Source organism: Gracilinanus agilis, chromosome 6, assembly GCF_016433145.1.
Source record: "Gracilinanus agilis isolate LMUSP501 chromosome 6, AgileGrace, whole genome shotgun sequence".
Classification (NCBI taxonomy): Eukaryota; Metazoa; Chordata; class Mammalia; order Didelphimorphia; family Didelphidae; genus Gracilinanus; species Gracilinanus agilis.
The window spans coordinates 1,862,002-1,868,713 of record NC_058135.1 but is presented as its reverse complement, the minus strand read 5'-3'; positions in this window follow the sequence as shown (position 1 = coordinate 1,868,713).

The following is a 6,712-nucleotide window of genomic DNA, read 5'->3' as shown; positions in this document are numbered from 1 at the left end:
TTTTTTTGGTGGGGGGTGGGATTGGTGTTCAAGTTTTCTTTCACAACACGTCTAACATGAAAACATGTTTTACATGATTACACGTGTATAATATATCCAATTGCCTTCTCAATGAGGACTGAGGGGACAGAGAATTTCAAATGCAAAATACATTAAAATGAACATTAAAACTTGTTTTCACATCTAATTGGAAAAAATAAAAGTAGTTTTTTTGCGTTTGTTTTTTTTATGAGAGGGAGAAAAAAACCTAATCACTCTTAAGGTAAGATGAAGGATCCTGATGAAGAAAGGAACTTTTGAGCTAAGATGAATTGTCCAATAGGAAAGATAATAACTCTCCCATCTCCTGACTGAAGGTGAGCTACCCCAGAACTGAGGTTCTGAGTGATGCTAAGTTCAGGGTCACTGGTCCAACTTAAAGAACATGGTGGGCCTCCATTTACCTGCAGCCAACTCATTATTCTAAAGGCAGAAAAGAATGGAGTTTCTTATGGAAGATCAAGCCAGTCCTCGGATACCAGCAGATTGGCCATCCTTCTTGAGACCCAATATGCCAATGCCGGGATAAATTGGGTGACTGAAACTAAGGGTATTATACAAGTTTTCTTTTTCTTTTTTATTTTGGAGTGGTGGGGAGGAGAAAAGACAGGGAGTAGGTCTTTTCCCCACCAAAAAAAAAAATAATGAATGGGAAGAAAAGGAAGGCCAGAAGGAATTCCAAATAAGCAGAACAGCTTTGAAAGCTACATGTTGAATTTATGATGTACTTTTTTTAAAGCAAGCTCTACATGAGAGAGATTTGCAATTTCTTGTACAGTCCTCTCCTTCTGTTCCACATGCCTGCAGTAATGCTCATTTTATTTAATGTTTAAGTTCAGAATAAAAAAAGAAAACAGAGGAGAAAAAGACAGAGATAAGTGTGGAAAATACCTTTCTAGTAGTCTCAGCGGATCATTTAGTTGCCTGACCCAAGGAGAGCCTTAGATTAGATGTTCAGGGTAAAGAATATGAGTGCCCTTCCCAGAAAACCAAAAACCTATCCCTAGTCTGGACTACAGTTGTATTACATGTCTCTGCTTCTCCCATTCACTTCTAGCATAGCAAAAAAAAAAAAAAATCCTTCTTTTGGAATCCAAGAGAGGCTCTTGCCATTGGCTTTCCAGCCCTCCTTTTCAAGTTTACCAAAGACGGAACTCCTCTGCCTAAAGGCCTCAAAGAATTCTGCCATTTCCCCCAATATGGAAGAGGCCATTAGAGAAAGCACAAGTTGGGCTGACTAGGCACTCCACCCCTTCTCTTCATCACATCTGCATCCCCTTTCATTTTGTCTTTTCAATTACTGGCATCTTATGTTTTTGCCCTGTCTTAATTTCTGAATAGGTCGTTCCTTCCACCCTACCCAGAGAGCCTTGGAACAAAGAATAAGCTAGAAAGAGGAAAAGGTGGGGGAAGAAAATCTGAAAGTGTATTTAGTACTCCAACCACGTCCCCCATCTCCATGAGGGAAGAAAGGAGGTACATTTTCCCAACCCTCCTCCGAGGCTACCCTTTCAATATTGCATTTCTATGTGGACCCTTTAAAGCACTACATAAGTCATTCAAGTGATCTTCCTCATTATCATTATCATTATTATTATTATTATTATTATTATTAGTTGTTGTTGTTGTTGTTGTTTCCTCCTGGCATTCCCTGTTGCTTCCTACTTTTTCTTTAAGGGGTTAAGGCTGAGTTTCTCTTTGTTCAAGCAATCTCTCCTGAATTCAGGTGTGCACCCATCAAATTTGGGGATGGACTGATCTCAAAGGAGCCAGCGAAGATCAGAGGAAGTCTGCAGACCAATCAAGTTGCACTGTTTCTAGACAAGCTGGACCCACCTTGTTTAGATTGCTGTGCTCTGCCACCCATTCACAATGGGTTTGCCATTCAGTGCCCAGAAAACTCCTTTATGTGGAGGATTAAACCAACAGTCAACTCCGCAGGGAAATGGACTCCTTGGGAATGAATAGTTTTGCTGCCTTCGGAGCCCAACGTAAGGGGATCCGGCTTGCAGACAGCAGAAGCATATCATAAAGGCCTCGTCACCACACAGCTTTGGATATACTGTGGCTCCAAATATTTTCTTTATCTGTCAAATGAGGGGGTTGCACTGGATCTTCCCTGAGGCTTCTGCAGGTCTCCATGCCACGAAGCATAAATAAATAGGAAGGCTCTTAAATCACAGCCTCGGAGTTTCCAGTCCGTCCTAAGCACGACATAAGCATGAGACGAGAGCTCTCCCATGGACGCAGGGCTGAAGCTTAGCACTAGCCAGCACTCACAGCTGGCGAAAACAATTAGTTAGCTCATGACTTGGCTCTTCCCAAAGACCTTTCTTTTCATGAAAGGGCTTATATTATTATCTCTTCTAAAGGAAAGTGTTGGCTGAGCTTTATTGTCTCCTTTGAAATGCCAGATTCCCACAACCCAAGCACAGGATTTTCATTTTCACTTTACCACTTGTATAACCTTGAGCAAATCACCTGAATGCTCAGTGCCTCAGTTTCCTCATTCAGCTTAAGTACTGCTCTCAGTTTGCCTTTAAACAAAGGATGTACTTTCAGCTGAGAATTAAATGACCTCGTGCACTAGCATTGCAGCAGCGGCTGAGACAACCAACCCTTGAAGTGTTCATTTCTCTATCAGTCATCCAAGCTGGAAAAGCAGCGTGGGACCCAGGAAGCCTGGCCTCTGTCCTTCAGTGGCCGTGTGAATCCATGGGCAAGTTATCAGATCTCCCTGGCTCCCATTTCCTGCTCCACAACGTTTGCTAACTTGGAAGTTCTAAGCGTGGCATCAGCTTCTCATCTGTAAAGTACTCAGGGAACGAGAAAGAAATGGATTGGCCATCAGTCACTCCATCCATAGCATTTTATTTAGCCTGATATGTTGCATGCAATGGAAATACCCATGGAATGAATGGATGGATGGATGAAATAATCCTTACTCTCAAGGAGCTGACATTCTGGTGGGAAAGACAAGGCATGTGTGCGGGTGTGTCCATAGAGACAAATATAAATACATAGAGACACAGCTAAAGTATATATGTAAGAAAAACGTGTGTGTGTGTGTGTGTGTGTGTGTGTGTGTGTGTGTGTGTGTGTGCTGCCTCATCAAGGCATCGAGAATAAATACAAATACACAGCGATTCAATGCCGGGTGGTCTGGGGAGGAGAGCCTCTAGCAGTTGGGGAAATCAGGAAAGGGTCTCTCTACGTGGTGCGCAGGTTTATTATCGTGGGAAGAGAGCAATCCCAAGAGGCTTGAGCACATTGCAGGCTTGGGGGTTGGCTGGAGTCAAAGCACAAAAACGAGAGATGGAGCTTCATGTGTGAAGAACAGAGAGAAGACCAGTTTGGGACCATTCTAAAGTGAAAGAGCAAGAGCGATGTCAAATGACACGGAAGACCCGGGTCCAAATCATGGCTCTCCTACTTATTATTACTACTTGCATGATCTTTCAGCAAGTCAAATAATCTCTAAATTTCCTTTCGGCTCTAAATCTATAATTCTGTATAAATGTGACTTATCATTATCATTTCTCCTCGCCTCCAAAAGAGCAGGGAAACATTGGGTTCTGACCAGGCTCCAAGACAAAACATAGGCGTACAATGGCCTACTCATGTAGCACCTCGTGGTGGTGGTTGTTCAGTCATGTCAGACTCTTTGTGACTGCATTTGGGGCTTTCTCAGAAAAGTGGGTTTTTTTTTCAGGAGTGGTTTGCCATTTCTTTCTCTAGATCGTTTACAGATGAGGACACCAAGGCCAGCAGAATTAAAATGAAGAGGATCTCCTAGCTCCTACGGGTCTGGAGCCAGATTTGAACTTTGATCCTCCTAAATCCAGGCCCAGGGTAGTAACTATTTAGCCACCTACATACCTCCATATAATACCTTATAGAATACAAATACTGATTTTCTAAATTAACAAAGGAAGCTTAAACTTCTATACATTCACAGTTTTTGTAGCATCCCACCAGGACCACTCCACCCCCACCTTCACTGCGGATTACAAAGGCTAGTATATTGTGACCTGCTAATATATCTGGAATAGTCATAACCCTCCCATCAGAGGAGAAACCCATTCACCAGACTCCACTGTAAATGAACCTTATTTCCTTCCAACCTCTCCTAGAAAGGACCTAATGGCAAGCCCAGCCATGTTCCATTGTTCTGAATATACCAACCAGGAGACAGGAGCGCAGACCAGCAAAAGCCCATAAAACGCACTTACTCAAACTAGGGGAAACACAAGGAATTTTTATTTTCAATTCCAGTGTCTGCACATGCTGATTTTTTCCAACACAGGGCAGCCTTTGTCCCTTCTTCTCAAGGGAAATGTTGACGCCACAAAATGTGAAGGCATGAAAATGTGACTCGTGCATTAGGTCACTTCCTATTTAAAAGGCAGAGTCTTGAAAACCGAAGGCACCTAAAGTCTTCCCCAAACTGGACGTTCTCAAGACTTTCCTCTTAGCCTTCAGCACCTAAAAATGGCGATTCTACACATGTGGTTACAAGATCTTAAGTCTACTTTAAAATACACCATTTTTAGATATATTTTTAAAACAAGGGGATCAAATCAAGCTGTAGAAGAAGAGTTCAACCATTTTTGAGTTTCTTGCAGACTGAGTAATGGACACAGCAAGCTCACAAAGGGAAAAAAGGCCAGGCTTGTTCTCAGGTCTCTCTGATTCCAGGTCCAGCACCCTACTCACTGTGGAACCTCATGACCTCTTTCCTCTATTCCACATTTTTACAAAAGCTGAATAAAGATTTCAGGCATCACTACCCTTCTGGTTTCTTAGAATAGGTTGTCGGGTGTTTATCCTTCATGCTAAAGTTGTCCCAAAGTGGAACAACCTGTCTCCTCTACCCCCACCTCCTGCCAAAAAAAAGGACTGAGTTCTCTCCTAAGAGAGGGGTGGGGCAGCCCTTACTTCTCCTTGACCTTGGAACCAATACTTAGTAAAGGAGAGACGGAGAGGCAGAGACACAAAGACAGAGACAGAGAAACTGAAAGGGGGGTGGGGAGTAGTGGAAAGTATCCTAGATCTGGAGGAAGGTGAGACTTCGATTTTACTCTTTCCTTTGATACCTAGTAGTTATGTGAATGTCAGCAAGACACTTCATCTTTTCCTAAGCCACAGTTTTTTTCCTTTGCAAATGTGGGAATTAGATGATATACTAGATAGAATATAGGACTTGAGGTCACAAAGAACTGAGTTTGAAACCTACCTTCTACATTTAGCTGTGGAACCCTGGGCAAGCTACTTAATCTTTCTGTATCTCAGAAATCTCGCCTAAAAAATGGGAATGTTAATAATAGCAGCTATCTTCAGTGATGTGAGAATTAAATGAGTTACACATCTTCTTTATGTCGGCTTTACAAACCCTAAAGTGCTATTTAATGCTAGCTATCATTGCACCCATTGTTGGGTGTTCCTGGGCAAGTCATTTAGTCTTTGTGTCCTGGCAGGTGTCTGAGAATGTAAGCTGCAGAGAAGGTAGCAGCCGTCTTTGGTAGAGGGAGTTTCTCATGGCTGATGAACGCAGAGGTCTGGTCAACTTGAGAGGTTCCGATGAGATCCTATCAGAAATCGTCTTGCACATCTTAAACATTTCCCACCCCTTTCAGGGATTTTTTCAATGCCTTTTATCTTGTAGCTAAAGTCACTTCTCTGAACTTGGGGCTCTCTTTTTGGCTCCCTGCCTTTGACTCCTCCTCCATGCCTGTAATGGACTCCTCACTTCTTCATCTTTGCTGAATCACAGAGATGGAAGAGATCTTAGAGGTCATGGAGTCCTGACTGTCCAAGACTTGGCTCTTCCATGAAGCCCTCCTTGGTCTGCTCCCTCTTCTTCATTGTTAGTGCTCTTCTTCCTCAAATCAACTTGGATCTATCTTCTTACCCACTAGATCCAGGAGAATGAGAGCAATGAACATTTTGTGAGTGGTGTTTGCCTCCTAGCACGCACTTAGTAGGATCATTTCCATAAGGTAGAGTCCAAGGTGTAATCAGGCATTTTTGAATCAAGGTGGAGCAGGACAAACTGAGCATCCAATTCAGTTTGGGTGCAGTAGATGACACTTTGGGGGCACTTGAGAGTTATAGTTGCTGTGGAGCCAAGGATGGGGATATGATTAACAAGAATGTGTGTGGAGGGAGGGGAGAGGGAGGAAGCCGCCCTCTTATAGCAAAGCTCCCTATTTTCACTGATTATTTGTACTTCACTGTCCTGCAAGTGAGTGAATGACTGTTTTGTGAACTGGGGCTAGTGTCAGAAAGACCTGAATTCAAATCTAGCCTCAGATAGATACTAGCTGTGTGACCCTGGGCAAGTCACTTAACCCTCTGTCTCAGTTTCCTCATCTGTCAAATGAGCTGAAGAAGGAAAAGGCAAACGTCTCCAGGGTCTTGGCCAAGAAAACCCCAAACAGGGTTATAAAAAGTCCGACAGGACTGCATCCCAGCCATTCTTTGAGGTGAGCTTGGTAAGGAGAATGGCAAGAGCCTCTTTAGGTTTGGCTCCGCTCGCTTTAGGAAGGATCCCAGTTCTCGGTAGGTGTGAAGCTCAATGGCTCTTATGCTCATGGAGGATGAAAAATGCCATCCCTGTGCCTTAGACAGGGCTCGTGAGCAACAGAATTGTAAAGGCACCATGCGACTCTTC